At 34.3% G+C, this 20018-nt stretch overlaps 1 non-coding gene across 1 annotated transcript; it reads left to right on the top strand.

Moving 5' to 3' along the window:
• Nucleotides 1-3263: 3263 nt before the first annotated feature.
• On the top strand, nt 3264-3335 carry TRNAW-CCA (transfer RNA tryptophan (anticodon CCA)). Its single transcript has one exon. It is a non-coding gene; the product is annotated as a tRNA-Trp (tRNA).
• Nucleotides 3336-20018: the final 16683 nt, after the last annotated feature.

Below are 20018 nucleotides of genomic sequence, written 5' to 3'. Positions count from 1 at the left end.
CGTCGAGTTTGATTAGTTTAAGTATATTTTTTTATTGAAAGTAGAAGTTTAAATCTACTAACATTATATGTTGTGTTGAACTAAAATTGAATGAAAAAACTCGAATTTTTACTCCTATTTGATAACTATTTCGTTTTTAGTTTTTTATTTTAATTTTCATTTGATAATTTAACATAATTTTTATTTTTTCTTAAAGAAACATTTGAATTCTTAATAAAATTCATATATAAAGAATTAAATAAAATGATTAAATATACCTTCATAATAGACTGCATTCTCAAATTTGACCCAATGATTTTATGCTTCCAACTTTGTATCTTAGTTTTTTCCCTTTTTCTTTTTTATCCATAATAATTGTGGTAGAATTTAAGTCTATTTGATAATCAATGTTTTATTTATTTATTTATCTTTTATGTTTTGATTTTTTTAAGGTTCTTAGGTGTGTTTTTTCACAAATACTATACACCATAGTTTCATATTTTTTAAAAAAAACATTAGAATTATTAGTCAAATTCTAGAAAAGAAAGTACAAAATTTCAGAGCTACGTTGTTGTTTGATAACCATTACTCGAAATTAAGCTTATAAAATACTACTTATATTGATTGAATTTAAGATTAAAATACTATTTTCACCTTGACTAAAGTGAAAATAAGTCCACAATGTTAAAGTTAATATTAAAATGTTGTTTTGGCCATGCACTTTAAAATTTGATCCAGTTTTGGTCTTTGTGATTTCAAAAGTTGAATTTCAACCCTTAATATTTTCAATAAATCTTTAAAATAGTTGGTATATGATTAGCATTTATGGGTTTTTTTTAGTCTTTGTGATTTTAAAGTTGAATTTCAACCCTTAATATTTTCAATAAATCTTAAAATCTTTAAAATTTGATCCATTTTCACTCTCATTGTTCAATGAGAATTTTTGACCATTACAAATCGCCACATTATTTCTCAAATTAACAACGAAATTACATATTATCAATTTTGGGATTAATTAAAAGTCGGCATGCGTCCCGAATTGAAATTGAAGAAAGAAAGTTGGTGGATCCCTAGATGCTATGCGTTTTCGTTTTGACCGTCGGATTGAATTAATTAATTTTGTCCAATTAAATATTGATATTTGGGTCCATATTCAATTGAACTCAAAAATAGACTTAATTTAACCCATAAACTGTCCAGACCAAAAACCCAATTAATTGGGCCCAAGGGCCAGACCCATAAACTAACCAAGCCCAAACTCGCTTAAAGCCAATGAAAACTCTATAAATGGGTGTTCTACCCTTCATTTTGAGACGGGGTTGGAAGCTCTACAGATTGAAATTTTGAATAATTGAAGATCGAAGCTCCCAATATTTGAAGTTTTGAAGATCGAAGTTCTCAAGCTCTGAAAACTGAAGCTCTCAAGTCTTAAGAATTGAATATCGAAACTCTTCAAGCACTCAAGTTTTAAAGATTGAAGCTCCCAAGTTCTGAAGAACTGAAGACCGAAGTTCTCAATCTCAATCTTTGAATTAAGAACTAAAGATTGATAGTCTCGAGTTCTAAAGAATTCAATACTAAAGCTCCCAAGGTCTAAAGATCTGAAGATCGAAGACTTGAAAAATTAAAACTCTAAGTTCCTGAAGGCTTCGGAGTTGAAGCTCCGAGAAGATTTGGAAGATTTAAACTTTTGCAACGTTGAAGAGAAAGAATCAAAGGAACATATATTAGAAATAGTACCTAATTATACTACAAATTAATACAAATACAAAGTTCAACAACGAATTGAATTTTCTCAAAAATCTCGTCAAACAATCACAGTCACATGTAGTGGCGGAGCAAGAAATTTGTATAGAGGGGCACCACCATGTAATTAAAAAACTATAAAAAATGTAAAAAGAAATATAATAAGGATATATTTTCAATAAAATGTTGTTGAGACTCGACTGTGAAAATTTAGGTTTTGAACTATGACCTAGAGGATCATCTTACGTCTCTGTTGCCTTAGACCACTTTTCGATTTCGAAAAGATTGTTAGTTTTTTGTATACATATTATTAAATATTATTTAAAATTTATATTAAAAAAACGATAAGTTGAGAGGGGCACGTGCCTCTTCTACCCCTACGTGGCTCCGCCGGTGCTCACATGCCTCACACATATTTTATAAGTATTCCTTCTTAAATTTTGAAAACATATTCTTTGGAACTTTATTGCAACAAAATTATTATTATTATTTACTAATTTTGATATAAAAATTAATTTCTATAAACTAATTTTAATATGTATGGAAAGTACAATAAAAAAAATCTGCATATTTGACGGTGGAGAAACTACACAATAGAATAAAACTCAAATACACTAATAACCAAAAGTATTTCAACTTAATTAACAAAATGATAATGTATTATCAAATTACCATCTATTGGTAGGGTTGAAAGTACTTTATGTTTTAATTTGACGAAATAGATATAATATATTGAAGTAAATAAATAATTTTATACACACACATAATACGTAGTCATAAAATTTAAAGGGTCAAAATAATATTTTTGGTTCATGAACTTTAAAGCTCGTTTAATTTTAATTCATATACTTTTAAATGTCCAATTTTATTATATATATATATTTAAATAAATCTTAAATTTAGTCTCTCAAATTGATTTTTATCGAAATTAGTTCAATAATAAGAATAATTTTCATACATGAAAAATATTATATATGAATATATCTCTAAATTTTGTAATAAAATGTTAATAAATAACAATTTTTTAAGAAAAAATAAACTAATAGTAGGGACTAAATTAATTGAAAGTAGAGAAACTAAAATTCTACATTTGAAAGTAGAGATTAAAATTAGATAAACTCCAAAATATAGGAACAATATGATATTTTAACCGATTTAAAACTACTCAAACATCACTTACTCATTTTATGGTATATTTTAATTTTTTTTTTCTTTTTGCAATATATGGAGTGGCAGATCAAGTCTCGAATTCGAAGTTGATACTATAAATTCATATCAGTTGAGCTATATTTATGTTGATTATTTAGTAGCTACTAATTTATCTTTGAATAACGTTGATTTATTAAAATGTTAGCATAATAATGATTGTCAAACTCAAAAACTAATATTTTAAAATTTATGTATCATGTTTTATAAATATTTAGCAAAATTTCTCATTAAGGTATAATTTATTAACCATATATTTAGCCTTTGTAATAATAATTTAAAATGAGAAATTAATAGAATATATAAAATAAAATGTTTAATACATGCCAAAGGGATCCGTGGCGCAATGGTAGCGCGTCTGACTCCAGATCAGAAGGTTGCGTGTTCGATTCACGTCGGATTCAATTCCTTGAAAATTCGGATAATTTTTAAAATATTAATCTAATATTGCGAAATTACTTTTATACCCTTAGTTATTTTAATATATAGAAAACGTCCGCGACTTCTTTTTCCACTGTCAACTTCGGCGTTGAACCTTCTTTCCGTTGGGTCTCCATCCCTAATTATCTTGACCATTTTTTGGGGGGGTTAAATTATAATTTTGGAATTTAAAAATTTGTGTTTATATTATATTATTTCTAACTTCAATAATAAATTTGGCACGATATTAAACTAATAGCTATTATAACACAATTTTACTTTTTATAGAATGTATCACTAATTGAGATCTATTAATAATAGTGTTTATTATCGATTGTCTGTATACTTATTTGCTATTATGTTTAATACAGGTATATCATATCGAAAAAAATATAAAGATGGTATATAAGAATCGTATTATTTTATTTTATTTACTATTAGGTGATTTCTTGCATGTTCATTTTATTTTAGGTTTATTGTCGAGGTACATTATCAATAAAATATAAATACTATATCAATGATATTTAATTTTTATTTTTTTCTATGTTTGATTATTCGTTCGTTTGTTTTTTATCCAGTGTATCGTTAATATATCATATCAAAAATTTAAAAAGTAAATCAATGAAAACTTTTAGAGAGAAGTAAGAGAGAACCAAGAACATAGAGAGATAGAGTGGGGAGATTTTAATAGTAGGGTTTCAACCAACTACAATGAAAATGAAAATGAAAGCATACTAAAATACTGCATACTAAAGCTCAATGGGCTTTTACATATGAAATAAACATAAAAACCTAAACTAATTAACATAATGTAAAATGCTATTACATTCAATCACTACAAAATTTTTTTGGCTATGTCGACGATTTTTCTGTTGATGCAACAAAAAACGTCGACAAATCCAATTTCTATCGATGCATTTGCCAAGTCATTTATGCTAACTAAAACATGTCCGTGGGTAGAAAATTGAGTAGGCTTAATGGAAAAAATTATTTTGGGTTTCTATTAACAACTTTTTTTAGTTTCTGCCGATGCATGTTATGTGGGCAAAAAGTTTAGCATCTGTCGATGTTAGTTTCTACTGACGCAACTTGCGTGGGCAAAAGTTATTTTAAAATTCTTACCTACTTTTTTTCCCACTCTTCTCCCCCTTTTTTCTGACTTCTCTCTTCTTCTCCCTCTATTTTCTATTTTCCTTCACTCCTACCCTCAGACTCTTTGATCTTTATACTGCCCATATCACCCAAACATCGCTGCCAACACTGAACACGTCACCGTTGTTCTAGTCATTGGCCGCTTGCTGCTCACCATCTCTACTGTTAATACGTGTTTTGCACGCATTTTTTAGTGTTTCCACATGTCCTCAGCCTCTCGCCACCTGTTCTCAAGTAATGATTGGAGTTTAGGTGAGTTCTCTTAAGCTTTTATCGATTGATTTGTGTGAAAGAACTGTAAAGTTCCATAGCAGAAGTGGGGATTGACCCAACTTTTATTTATTTATTTATTTATTTTTATAGAAGAACGAATTTATAGAAATCAAACAAAAAAATTATGCATTAATTCTAAATTTATAGCATGCATTTGAAGAGGAAAAGGAAGAAAAAAAATGATAACTTTGAAGATCATAGATCTTCACAAATCCTCTTCCCCACGAATGATCACAATCATGCCAATTAGGGTACTACCCTGAGATCTTCCTCACTATTCTCTGTAAGGGATGAGAATAATAGGAGTGTGTGGACTATGTATTTCTTTTGAGAGGAGGGAGAGTGTTTGTGAAAGAAGGGAATATTTTTCTAGGAGAAAAAGTTATAGAAGCCTTCACTTTTCTCTAGTTTTTCTTCTCTGTGAAGAAGAAGATGGCACAAATGAAAGAAACACTTCTGCGTGAAAAAAACAACCACCTCCTCCCACTTCCATGTGGTCCGATCTTGTACAAAACTCATTTGCATAGGACGCCCTCACTTTTCATGTCATAACATGCACGAATTAGAATCACTTCGTATGTAGCATTTTACAACTCTTTGTAACAACTACAGATCATTTTGACTATTTACTCGAATCTGATCCACTTGTATGTCTCCACATGAAGTTCAAGTACTCATGTAATAGTCAAAGGACTTTAGGTTTATTGGATTTCGAAAAAACAATATATTCAATAACAACTTATTGAATTTTCAGAATAAGTTTTATTGTTTACAAACCACGAGTTTTAAGACATAAAACCCAACAGAGTTCACAACTTACTCAGGATTCAAGTCATGTCACCTATAGTCATCCTGGTGAAATGTAAGTTTCTATTATTAATGACGTTATATAATGAGACTAACCATTTTGTGGTCCGGTCTTATACAAACTCTTTGTATAGGATACCCTCGCTTATATGTCTCCACATGAATGAGCACGATCAGAACATTTGTAGCACTTGTAACATCTAGAAAGCAGGCCGTATCCGTAGTGGCACAAGAATAAGGTACCCAACCTTATCCATCTACTACAAACCATTTAAGTTATCATTTAAACAAGATCCACCTGTATGTCTCTACATATTTGTTTAAATTACATAAAATAACCTAGGATATTAGTTTATTGGATTGACTGTATGCTCATAAAATAACAATTATTTTATTAATAACAATTTGTTTATACAATGTTTACAAACTATGAGAGTACAAGAGATTTAGGACACCAATCCCAACAGTTATACGATGAGACTAGTCATTTCGTGGTCTGGTCTTATACAAGCTCTTTTGTATAGAACACCCCTGCTCACATGTCTCTATATGAATGATCAGAATCAGATAATTTGTAGCACTTTACAACAATTGCAAAATTTACAAAGCGGGCCGTATTCGTAGTGTCACCTGGATAAGGTACCTAGCCTTATCCATTTGAGTTATCACTTAAACATGATCTACCTGTATGTCTCTACATACATGTTTAAGCTACGGATGATAACCTTAGATATTAATTTATTGGTTTGTGGGTTAATGTTACTAAATATTGAATAAAACATCTCATATTTTATTAAATAAATAAAATATTTGTATATTATAATTACAAACTACATGAGCCACGAGATTTAGGGCATCAATTTCAATATTGTGAATACCCACTTTTCATTTGATCTAAATTTGTTTTACCTATAATATGTTGATGTTAGATTCAAAATTTGGAGACATTACCGTGACTTCTAGCGAGTTCAAGAATGTGTTGGGTAATTTTTTTAAGTATCAAGTCTCCGAAACCATTTTCAATGTTGTGTTAGTTACTTTAATATCTCTAAAGTTTTTGGACCAATATCATGTTGTCGAAGAATGTATCATTCAAATTTGTGTTAGTTTTCATTTGTGTTTTGTTAATATATCATTCAAACACTACAACAAAATGACATTCCATGACACATTAACAGTAACAAATTTAGAAAGGGAAGAGAAAAAAAAGTCATTAAAGCCAAAAATTCGTGTTTTTGGTGGGAAAAAACGAAGTTTTTTGGATTTTTCAAAATTTATGATAGTTTTTTTGTCTCATTAATTTATGATTAAAAATAATAGTAATTAAATGTAGGAAAACAAAAAGGCGCGATTTTGGCGAAAAAGTCGAAAATTTTGGAAATTTTGACTATTTCGACATTTTTTTAATGTCACCAATTTATGACTAGAATTAACAATCATTAAAGAGTGATAGTTCTTTAAAATCAATAAATATTAGGGTTTTACTTGGTTTATTATATATATATATATATATATATATTGTTGGCTTTTTAGCCCTTAATCTCAAATTAGTTAATTTTAATTAATTAATATTTTGATGATAACAAATCTGCTCTTATTCACTAAAAATTTTAATGTTTTGAAATCCATTGCGTAGAGCTCAGAACAACAATTCAACACAATTTGAATCACTCAAATCAGAGCTTATACAAATAAGATATAAGCGAAACAAGCTTAACAAGAAAATCCCGAGCTGATTCCATGACAAATTAGTTTTCATCTCAAAGTGTAAGGTGCCACTTGGAGTAATGGATGAGTGACACATGGTGGACTTTGATTTTTGAATTAGTCAATAAAAGAAAATGAATTAGTCAGACACATGGTGAGTTTTTACTTTTGTTGGATTTTAAAAGAAAATGACTTAAAAAAAATATTACTATATTATACTATGTTTGTGCCTAACGGCTAATTGAGTTTAAATTTTCACCATTCAATTTTCTTTTACAAAAAAGAATAGGGCTAATAAGTTTTTGTTGCATGATGAGTGTTGTAATTAGAAATTGCATTGAATGATAGAATTACTTTTCTTAAAAAAGAGAATGATGAACTTAAATTTTTATCATGTGAAATGAAAATTGTTTTAAATGATTTGAGGAATGAAAATGAAAAACTTATGGGCTGTTTGGGGCATTGAGTTGAGACAAGATATTTGGAGTTCATATGACTGTATATCAGTGGAGTTCATATGTCTGTGTTTGCGGTGTAGAGTTATTTGGTCTGAGTTCATATGCCTATATTTGGGGTGAAGAGTTGAGTTCATATCTTTGGGTATCTGATGCAATTTTTTGAACTCTAAATAATATGCTTTTATGATTACTATTTTTGTTTTGAAACTTTTTTATTCAATAATTCTTTCAATCTTTGTTTGAATAAAATATGAATTACAATTTTTTCTTTTAATTTTTAAAACTTTTCTTTCTTTCTTTCTTTCTTTTTTGGGCTATGAACAATAATTAACCCATTACATTTCTGGTAGAAATATGGTTAAATAAAATGAAAAACTATAGTGAAATCAAAACTTTTGATTCTAGCTAATTTTTCTCCATGAATTTCATTATCATCCTTTTCTTTTTCTTGTTCTTCCTTTATTGCTTTATATTTTTATCATGTCAAGAATTTTTTAATTAAATCTCCCCCATCATTGTAACAACCAATGAAATTTTATCTCATTTCTTCAACAATTTCACTTTCATTTCCTCTAAATTTGGAGAATCATTAGGGAACAAATCTCTATTTTTCTCTAATTCTTGCTAGAAAATGTTCTAGGAATTTTTTTTTTCATTTTATGCCTTTTTTGTTATATGTTACATACTTTTCAATTACATACATACTTTTCATCTAAATATTCTTAACACTCGTTTGATATGTGAATTCATTACGTATAAATATTGCACTTAATATAGATAAAAAATATTTTTTATATAATCAACAACTCTACAACATACTTTAACAGTCATCAGTCTTATAGTAGTCGGAAGTGGTTGTCGAAGTTGATTATCGAAGATCATTTTTGCTGGAGTTTGTAGTCAGAGGTGGTTGTCGGAGCTTGAAGTTGGTCACATGAAGGTGTATTGGAGTTGGTTGTCGAAGTTTTTCATCGGAGGTAGCTTTCGAATCCCAGAGTTGGTCGAGCGAAAATGGTCATCGAAGTTGATCATCGAATATGATTTTCGTTGGAGATTGTAGTCGGATGTGACTATCGGAGTCCGATGTTAGTCGCATAAAGGTGGTATTAGAGTTGGTTGTCGGAGTTTGTTGTCGAAGGCGGTTGTTGAAGTATCAAGTTGGCCGTCAGAGTTACTCACTTAAAGGTGATTTTCATTAGAGTTTGTAGTCGGAGGTGGTTGTCGGAGCCTATGAAGTTGGTTGTTGGAGTTGGTCATTGGAGTTTGTTGTCAAAGTCAATTGGTCGTCGAAGTTGGTAGCATGAAGGAGGTCGTCGGAGTTGGGTTACCGGATGTGGTTTTCGAAGGCCAGAATTGGTTGTCAGAGTTGGTCGTACAAAGGTTTTCAAAGCTCAAAGTTAGTCGTCAGAGTTGTCATCGGAGGTGATTGTCAGAGTCTGGATTTTTGTCATCGGAATTATCCTCGAAGGTGGTTGTTGGAGCCCAGAGTTAGTCGTCGGAGTTGTCATCGGAGGTGGTTGACGGAATCCAGAGTTAGTTCTCGGAGTGTGACAGTGGCCGATGGGTGGAACCATTGAAAACATGGGAAGAATGGAGAGTTGGGGTGAATTGGTAAAATATACCAACTCAACTCCACCAACATTTAAAGTTGGTGGGCCAAATAATGAGTTGGTATATTATTCCAACTCAACTCAACTCATGTCGGTGAGCCAAACACCCCCTTAGATCTTTCTTTTTGGAATTAAATAATGAAATTGCTTAGTTGAAAAATAAAATTATTGAGTTAGAAACTAGCAATATTTCTTTAGAAAAAGACAAATTTTCTCTTATTGATAAAATTAAATTTCTTGAGCAAGATGTGTATCAAAATCGACAATTAAAGAATATAAAAATACGTAAAAAGAATCAACACACATATATACGTGGTTCACTAACGGTGTGTTAGCTACATCCACGAAGGTTTATATAGCATACTACTCTAAACCTTAGGATCATAATCGTAAATAACTACAAATAAGTATATATGTTTTTGATAAAAATGAACTTGTTAAAGCTCTAAGAGAAAAAGAGTCAAATCTTGTGAATGAGCTTGAATGTGCTAAAGAAAGTAATAAGAAATTGACTATAAGTGCTAAAAAAATTATATATAGGTAGACCATGTAATGACAATAATGGATTTAGCTATGTGAATAAAAATTGTTCATCTATTTCTAAGAGTGTTACTTTTGTAAAGGCTATGTCTTTTATGTCTCAAAATATCTTATCCAATATGCTTTATGTTGTTAAATTAAAAGTTGTGCATAAACAAAATCATGTTAGATCCAAAATGTGCTCATAATGTGAATTTTGTGTTTAAGCATGAAAAAGAAAATCAAATTTTATGCCTAAATATTTTCACGAAAATCTAAATGTATGCATAGTACTAAATTTGTGCCAAAACATGTAAATGCTAGAGATTTGTATATGAAATCAAAATTTGTGCCTACATGTCATTTTTGTGGAGTTAAAGGTCATATTAGACCGAATTGTTTTAAATTGAAAAACGCTCCAAGGAAAAATTTCATTAAGAAAAAAGATTGTACAAAATCAATTAACATTACTTGTTACTCTTGTGGCAAAATTGGTCATAAAGTTAATACTTGTTATTTGTTAAGAACAAATACTAGTAATGTTGGAACTAAATTTAAGTGGGTTCCAAAATCTTTGCTCATTAACAATGAAAGGACCCAAGAAATGGGTACCATAATCTTTGGGTTGAGCTTTATTTATAATTTTGTAAGGTGTGATTCAAGAAGCAATTGGTTGCTTGGACTTTAATTGGGGAAGTAATTCAAATTGGAGCAACTAAAAAGCTTGTTTGAATCTAATGAAGAAAATTGCTTATTTGATAACTTTATATGTTTGATTGACTTGTTGAGAAGAGTATTTATATCGGTATCTTTTATAAAAATTATATCTCTTGAATGGTTTTGAAATGTTTGAATTTTAATTTTTGAATTTCATTGTCATTTGATTTATATGTCATGAAAAATGATTGCATACTTATCTATGTGGAATCTATTTTTATTTCTTATTATTTGGCTTTTTGGTCAATTAAATGTTTGCTCTATCCTTGTGTTTTCCAGAAAGTTTTGAACAAAAGTATAATGAGTTTGGAATATGATGTTTATCTTTTGATTGAAATTGATTATAGTTTATTAAATGCTTTTTAAGCATGAGTTAATGCATTTTTTTTACTTTATTTTGAAAAAAAAATGTGTTTTGAGCATGTTGTTTTGAAGAGTTGTTAAATTTTTTCACATAGGTGAAGTATTTAGGGAAATTGGTTTATATTTTTAACTCCTTAAAGTTTTTTCTGTCCAAAATAGATATAAATTTATTTGTTATAATATCGTACTTATATTTGATTGACAATGTCCTCTCTTTAGGTAATATTAAATTTGTTAATATTGATTTGCCATAATTTGTTGTCATTATTTGTTGTTCAACAATTGGTGCTTATCATATAATATTTGATATTTTGGTATCCCAATTGTGTGAATTTTGCTTGAATGATTTTATCTCTTTGGTTTTAATTGATTTTTCTTATTAGAAGAAGAATGCTTGATTTTACGGGGAGTTATTGTATTTTAAAATTTGAATTTCATGTTTGAATGAAATCAATTTCCATATTACTTTATTGTTATGTATCTCTCTTATGCATGTTGCTTATCCTTTTAAGAGGAGTAATTCTCTTTGTTTTGAAATTTTATTTGATATTTCTACCCTCAAATAGAATTATGTGATAATGTTCTTTTATCCCTCATTAAGGGGGAGCGTTCAATTGGTTTCAAGAGGGAGAGATTTTGTGAAATTAATCTTAAAATTTACTTGATGCCTTTTGAATTTACAATGTTGTTACTTATTTTTAAGAAGGCATGTCGATAAGAGAAGAAAAGAAAAATTATGTGTTCATGATTTTAGGAGAAGCTTTCATGTCTTTATGTTATTTTTCTTAATTGTCCTTTTATGATTGATTCCAAAAGGGGAAAAGGTATTAAGAAAAAGGAAAGCATGTTATTATTGAATATATTCTTTATGTTCAAGTGAATTGAAAGTATATGTGTGTTGATTGTAATTCTTGTTCATATTTTATATCACACACCACTTTGGATTTCATTTTTCTTGAGTAGTTTATCACCATAAAAAATGGAGACATTTGTTGGCTTTTTGGCCCTTAGGGTCAAATTAATTAATTAATTAATCAGTATTTCGATGATAACAAAGCACACACCGCACACACAAAAAGACTCATGCCGTCTTCCTAATCCACACGCCACCGATGCGCGCCACCTTCCAATTCTCTCTTTCATTTCTCTACCTTTCTTCTCTCTCCTTTCTCACAAAATTTCTCTCTTCTCTTTCACATTGTAGAGCTACCATCCGATATTGAGCCTAATTGTTTCGGTAAATACATGTAACACCTGAGCACCCACAGGATTCCTTAGATTGAGAGAAGAACTTAGAATTAAAGTCTTGGAAGAAATAAGTTGGACTAAAAACCTAAACTATGCCTTGGAGGAAGATAGATTTATAAGTATTGGAGGCATAATAGATTGGAGTAAAACATTTGGCTAAGTGTCCAAACTATGCTATGAGAATGAGAGTTGGATTCATAGCATAGGAGAGAATGAAGAATCTTGTCTAAGTACAACTCATAGCATAGTTGAGAAAACCCCAGAGGCACCATGCATGGTAGGTGCATACTAGGGGAGGCTTTAGACAATTTTGGATGCATGGGAAGGGGGGAGGGGTGTTGAAAACTATGCAAAGAGAAAGAGAGACTATGCTTTGAGCGTGAGGAGCCATGTTTTGAGATGAGGGACAAAGTGAAAGCATAGGGAAGAATTGGTTAAGTGTTGAGTAAACCATGTGTTTAACTATGCACCACCAAGAGGGGAAATTAGGGTTGGGCGCATAGAGTGAGATTGGTGGGCACATAAAGTATTCAAAGGAGAGAATTTGGCTAAGGATTGGACAACATAGGACACTATAAGTGGGAGAAACCCTAAAGATTGGAGTATTAAGCGCATAGATGGTGAAGTGGGCGCATAGATGGCCATGTGGATGTATACTTTGAGATGAAGAGAGGCAAAGAGGGCACATGGCTATGCTTTGAGCTCAAAGGAGAAAGTTATGCTTTGAAAAGAAGATAAAAACCAAAGGAAAATGAAGTGAGGGATAGTTGGACGCATAAGACAAGAGTTGGACGCATAGATGAACTTTGTGGATTCTATTTTGGGTCTATGAAGAGCAAGAGAGAAGCATGAGACAATCCCTTGGGAAAGAGTTACACCAAGGAAACCTAATTGCTTAGTTGGACACATAACTAAGAGGGAAAATATAGGTTTGACACATACGCTTGCTATAAGCTAAAGAAGAAAGCTATGCTATGAGAGGGAGACAAGTTGTAGTTAGGGAAACATAAGTCCAAACCTAGAGAACCATGCGTTGAAACACCATGTGGGCGCATAGGAGGAAATGTTGGTGAGGCAACCATGCGCCTAACATGAGTTACTATGCATTGACTTGGATAACCTGGAGAGCAAGGTCGAATTGGTAGCAAAGTGGGGTATGTGGCTTAACCAAATAAAGTCTTGATCGAGTTAAGGTTGGGGTGGACGCATGGGAGGACATGCAAAGGGTTGGAATGCCACCTCAAGGGTAGCTACCGCGTTGGCTTATGCATGGTGTGGAAACTTGAGCTTTATATGCAAGTAAAAGATGTCAAGGATATTGAGTTGGGCTTTGCATGATGTTGACACATAGGTTTCCCATGCACACTAGGTGTCATGCATTGAAGGCTTAGTGAGATTGACGAGAACACTCTTGAAGGCCTATAAATACCTCGGGGAGGTTTCATTTCATCTCACAATTCAAATTCCCTCAAAGGAGACTCAAAAGAAGAGTGTTGGAGAGAATTAGGGTTTTTTTTGGGAAGAGGATATGCATTGAGCTTGATGTTCATACGCCCAACTTGATGTCTATGCATTGAGCAGAGAAGTTCAGGTGTCCAGAAAAGCTACCATGTACCCAACTGCCTAAGGAAGCCTTACCTTGCGCCCACTACTGTCCAGAAGTGTTTAAGGGCCTAGTTTCATATCAGTTGGAGTTGGTAAGCTAAGTTTAGGGCCATGAAGATATTCTAAGGTTAGTTTAGCCCTAAAAATAAGATTCTAATCTGTTTACTGGATTAATACATGCTCGAAATCTTAAGAGGAACCAAGGGAAGCCAGGGAACTCGGAAAAGAAAGAAGATCCCTACTAACAAATTGTGAGTATTATCCTGTAAAGATTTCAGGAAAATTTTTTATATATAGATGTATGTGTAGCTTGTACGAAGATGAGAACACATGGCACAGGATGGCCAGGGGGTCAGAACACCTAGTTTCTGAGCTTGTGGCGGAATCTCACAGGATGGTCAGGGGGTAGTTGGGCCTAGTTCATAAGCCTATGAAAGGAACCTCATATGGGATGGTCAGAAGACCGATAAGTCTAGTTTCTGAGCCCTTAAGAGGTGGATCTATGTGCAGATAATAATAAAAGAGATATATTTAATTATCTACCATGTGTGTAGGTAAAACAGGGAATAAACTTATTCATCTTATCAAAGAGTACCTCTGAGCGGAAGCGAGATCGTTCCAAACTCATTGTGATTGAATTATCGCATTCACAATCAAACAGACTAGATATGCATTTAACAACAAATTACAGGCATGCTTTGAACTTAAACAACAAAGAAAATGAAATACGTACCAGTTGAAGAACCCTTCTTCACAGAAAAACTTATCTCTACTTCTCTTGCTCTTGTTGAGAACGTCCAAGCTAATCGTCCACCAAATCATCTACCCACGAACGGACTCCACACGAACTCGGCAGCAAGACTGACACTACCACTTAGAACCCTCAGTATTCTCGGTGTGAGAATCCAGGAGGTGTGGGCTCTGTTGGATTTAGCAGAGGGAAGGAGGAAGAGGTAATCGTATACCACGACCAAGCAAGTGGGAGAAGGCATGCGTCTATCGTATAGACGATGCTTGATCATTTAGGAAGAGGTATATGATCGTTTAGTAAAAGGATCACGATCGTTTAGTAAACGCTCGGGCGTGCAATCGTTTAGGAAAAAGCTAGACGATCGTTTTGCAAATCCTATACGATCGTTTAGTAAACAGCGCACGTGTATACGATCGTTTAGAAACGTTGAGCTATCGTGTAGACTCTCGGTTTGCTATGTGATAGGCAGTATACACCACTCGTGAGTGAATGTATGACCTTTTGCAAAATGAAAACAATTTTCATTTTATCCTTCGGTTACGAAAACTGAATTCAATCTCCCACTATCATTCGATTACGGAGAAAAAGCCGGGCAATAATTATCCTATAATTTTTAAAATAAATAATAAATATAATCATATTATATTCATTAACCTATGGTTTAATATCACATCAAATGCAACATATGAACCATAGTCTTTTTCTCCTCCACTAGATATAAATCATATTTATATCAATTTCCTCAAAATAATGTATCTCATACATAATGCCAACTATATCATATATAATTAACCAGTTCAATCATATCATATATAATCGAACTCCCTCTTGTCAATTTGAATACTTCAAACTGATCAAAAAACTGATTCTCAACTTGAATCTATTGAGTTACCAAGGGGGCTTTATGGACCTGTGGCTCGAAGCTTCAATTGTACGTGAATAGCTGACTAAACTCTTTAGCCACGAGATCCACCATCCGTTAACTGTCAGGCATTCCACTAAAGACCGACAACTGCACTCTTCTCACCACATATATATTTCTGTGTCCATCGGATATAACCAATCAACAGTACGATAACCCTTCATAGATGCTCGTAAATAAAGTTGGGCCAATTTACCATTTTGCCCCTGTAGTTACATCTACTCCTTAAGTTATTGGGATAAGTGTCCTAATTCTTTCAAAGTCTCGTTGTTTTGTAAAGATACACATTGTTTAATGAATAAAATAAGTGTTATTTAATTCTAGCGTTTACTCATATCCAATAAACAAAACTCCTTGGTTTTCTTATGTGAACTTAAACATGTATATGTGATATACAAATGGATCATGCCTTAAATGATAACCTAAATAAGCTTGTAGTATAAGGATTCAGGTGGGATACCTTATCCTAGTGACACTACGGATACAACCCGCTTTGTAGAGGTTTGCAAGTATTGTAAACTACTACAGGTAGTAGATACTGACCATTTATGTAGAGACGTACGAGCGGGGGTGTCCTATACAAAGAGTTTGTATAAGACCTAGACCACGAGATGACTAGACTCTGTATATAACACCGTTGATCCTAGAGACTTACATCTCACCTAAACAACCATAGGTGACACGACCTTAGTCATGAGTGTTTTGAGAACCCCTGCCTTTGAGGGCAGTTCTTTGATTAGTATGGGTGAGACTGGCCAGATTGCCAACTCAACATGGCTACCTTTTTGGAGACTTGTCTGATCTGGGAGCTAAAAACTGGCCATATTTCCTTCATAAGTACCACTGATCCCTCTAATGAACAATACAACATAGTCCTACTATGTGTGGACACCTCTTGGGCCATGAGAAGGTGTGTGGCACCACATCGTTCAAGCCCCAGAATCAGCTCTTAAGGGAGTAATCTATCGACTTACCCTGCTTCGGGGAATGAGTGAATTCCATCTTGTGTAGCTGAGTTCCTAGCTCCCAAATCAGACGAATCCCCAAAGTGGTAGGTTTGAGTCGGCGATCTGGCCACTCCCACCCATGCAAATCAAAGGATCGCCCTCAAAGGTAGGAGTTCCCAACTCACTCAGGATTGAAGTCATGTTACCTATGGTCATCTTAGTGAAGTGAAGTCTCTGTCATGAACGACGTTATATAACGAGATTATAACACTTCGTGGTTCAGTCTTATACAAACTTCTTTCTATAGGACGCCCCTGCTCCCATGTCTCCACATGAATGATTAGGATTAAACCATTTATAGCAAGTCACAACACTTGTAACTATTCTATAAAGCGGGCCGTATTTGTAGCATTACCAGGATAAGGTTTCCCTCTTATATCCATATACTACAGACCATTTTAGTTATCACTTAAAGCATGATCCATCTGTATGTCTCCACTGTTGGGTTTTATGTCCTAAAACTCGTGGTATGTAAACAATGGAACTTATTCTGAAAGTTCAATAAGGTGTTATTGAATAGACGTTTTGCTTAATAGAAATCCAATAAACCTGAAAGTGGCTTGACTATTGGATGAGTACTTGAACTTTATGTGGAGATATAAAGGTGGATTAGTTCGAATAAATAGTCAAAATGATCTATAGTATATGAATAAGGTTGGGTACCTTATTCTGGTAACATTATTGGATGCGGCCTGCTCTGTAGTTGTTACAAGAAGTTGTAAAGTGCTATAAATGAAGTGATCCTAATTCATTTATGTTGGGAAATGAGGAGTGAGGGTGTCATTGTGCAAAAGAGTTTGTACAAGATCGGACCACGAAATCAGTCATTCTTACTTTATAATGTTGTTTATGGTTTAAGACTGACTATTTTAAAGCAATGACCTAGGTAACTTAACCTTAATCCTCAGCTAACTATGAACTTTTGTTTATTTGGAATTATCCTTAGATTTGCATAGGTGAAGGTTGGCTCCACAGCGCCGGCTCAACAAACCTTCCATTTCAGGGGTAAGACTGGATAGATAGCTGGGGACATAGGGTGCAAGACGAAATTCACTCCTACTCGCTTTTAGGGATAATAGAGAGGTTATTCCTTTAAGTGCTGATTCTAAGTCTTGAACAAGGGATCCCGCTCTCTCATTGTTCTGAGAGGGACTCGGTTTTGTTGATTGGATCATAAAACAATTGTTCATTAGGAGATCAGTGGGGACTTAAGAATAAGAGGTAATTTCAGGGATAAAACAGAGATTCGACCTAGCCGTTATTACGAACAATCTGTGAAGGGTTGACTTACTAATCATGGTAATATCGAGTGGACATAATATATCTACAGTGAGGGGAGTTCAATTATGGACTTTGGTGGAGTGACTCATTAGTTAACGAATGAGGGTTAGTTGGGTTTAATGAGTTTAGCCGATTAATCTCGGATCGTTGGAGCCCATGATCTGTAGGTCCACGAGGTCTCTCTACGCCTCCTTTCGAGCTGAAGAGGTAAGCTCGCAAGGGGGGTGTGACAGTACAGATCCATCCGATACTGTCGTCATTTTATCACCATTTAGGTTGTTCCGTCCATCTTCGTGTTAGATCCGTTCGGGTTCGTGAAGCTCCATCAATGTTTGTGCTGTCCCATCATAGTGGCAGATTCATTTGCATTCGTGGTATTTCTGTCCAGGTTCATGAAGTTCCAAACTTGAACCAGGTCCAGAGGTTGACTCTATGGCTATTGCGCTTTTTTCGACAGCTGTCGTGGGACTTGTAGCTTGGCAGTTCATGATAGGGAGAGGGGAAGGCTTGATTGAAAAAAAAGAAGAGACGCCGCAGGCACGAAGCATGGTAGACCTGCGCCGGGGGAGCATAGCATAGACGGGAAAGGGAGCCTAGACGGAGAAGCACTACTTAGCAATTCACGTAAAGCCTATGGGACAAACTTGCTCCTTTTGAGGTACCTCGCCTAACATTATAGGAGAAGGGGCTGAAACCACTCAAATCTTAAAATAGGCGATGCACCATCCTTGCTGCTACGCACATTGACCTTGACTTGACAGATTGATCCACTGCTTATATTAGTAGAAGAGAGAAGCACCCTAAAGTTTACATCCTAATTCTGCCTGGATTCGGTATGATAAGTCATATCGCGAAGCCAAGCCGTATAAAGGCGAGCATAGCCGTTGAGAGCGCCTGTTGTCTTTGTCTCCAAATAAGGAGAATGAGTTGTTCCATTTCAAAAACAAGTAATGCAAAGGAAACTTCGACTGAAAGGCGCTTTCTACTGTAATAAAACCCGACGGAGGTTGGGTTAGGAGAACATTCAAGCGATTGCCTTCGCGGATCCCAACGCACTCACAAGGTGCATAATAAGAATAAGGTCGGCCATTGATACACTTTTGATGCTTTAAAGAAAGCCTCTGGGAACCCCATAACCACACGGGAGGGTAACGAGATTCAACTGGATGGTAAAGCTTCTTCGAGAACGATTTTTCCCTTCTGCCTAGCTCCCCGAAAACAACGTTCGATTTGCAATAGCTGCCATTCTAACAGCGTAACCAAGAGCCTATTACTTTGGGAGAATACATCTGAGGTTTACTGTTTTCCTTCTCTCTCTAACATCTTGGTATTGGGTTAGACTGTTTGATTTGAGTTAATAATAAATAACTGGCAGGTTTCATTAATGAAAAGACAATCACGATTGCGTAATATCAATTTATCAGCCTCGTGTCCCTTCTTCTCACTAAGCCACTTCGCCTCGCGTTTGAACAAAATTTGATTGAAAGCCTACTAAAAGGCAAGCACTGGAATAAGAAAGACTTGTAGACTCGTGAGGCTGAACGACAAATTCGAAAAATAAAGCGCACACTCTCCAAGACCAAGACGCGTTTGGAAGAACGGGCGGGCATTTTGGCCTCAAGATCTGCATCGTTTTGGACCCTTGGATTCCACCCACAATATGTACGGACAGGTCGGACTATGATAGGCGGAGCCCTTCCGAATGACCTCTCATGGAGTCTATTACACTAGCTAAGAAAGAGTGTATTAAACTCCATTCGCGCTGAGCCCACTCTGACTCAACCGTACCACCCGGGGTGCGAGCCACCCGAGAAGCAAGCTATTACAGCGAGCGGCTGGAGCTGTAGGGAGGCAGGGCCGATCCCACGACTAAGATAGTCGCGCCAGAGGTCGTGCAGCAGCTTTCCGTGGAGCCTCATGCGAATCATCAGGTCCAAAACGAAGGCACAGATTATATACCAAGTCTTTCCTATTCGATGTTTCTCGCAGTTGTCAGCTCCGACGCCAACCTCTTTTAAAGAAGAAGTCGCTCTGCCTTGATCACCGTGGACATACGCTGCTCCCCCTTTACCTATGCGACCTGGTGGCTTATGTGCGACCTGTGGGTCACGCCTACGACCCAAGTGGAGATCAAAGAGCTTCATTTCAATCAACGCTATTTTTCGATATGGATTTGAAGCTCGACCCTAATGAAATTGAATATTTAGGGGCCAGTCAGTCAAGCGGTTCGGGTTCTCGGTAGGACGG

This window comes from Benincasa hispida, chromosome 11 (genome assembly GCF_027475165.1).
Source record: "Benincasa hispida cultivar pf3 chromosome 11, pf3_genome.v1.1, whole genome shotgun sequence".
Lineage (NCBI taxonomy): Eukaryota > Viridiplantae > Streptophyta > Magnoliopsida > Cucurbitales > Cucurbitaceae > Benincasa > Benincasa hispida.
Note: the sequence above shows the minus strand (reverse complement) of the source record. Positions and strands in the feature narration are given on the sequence as shown.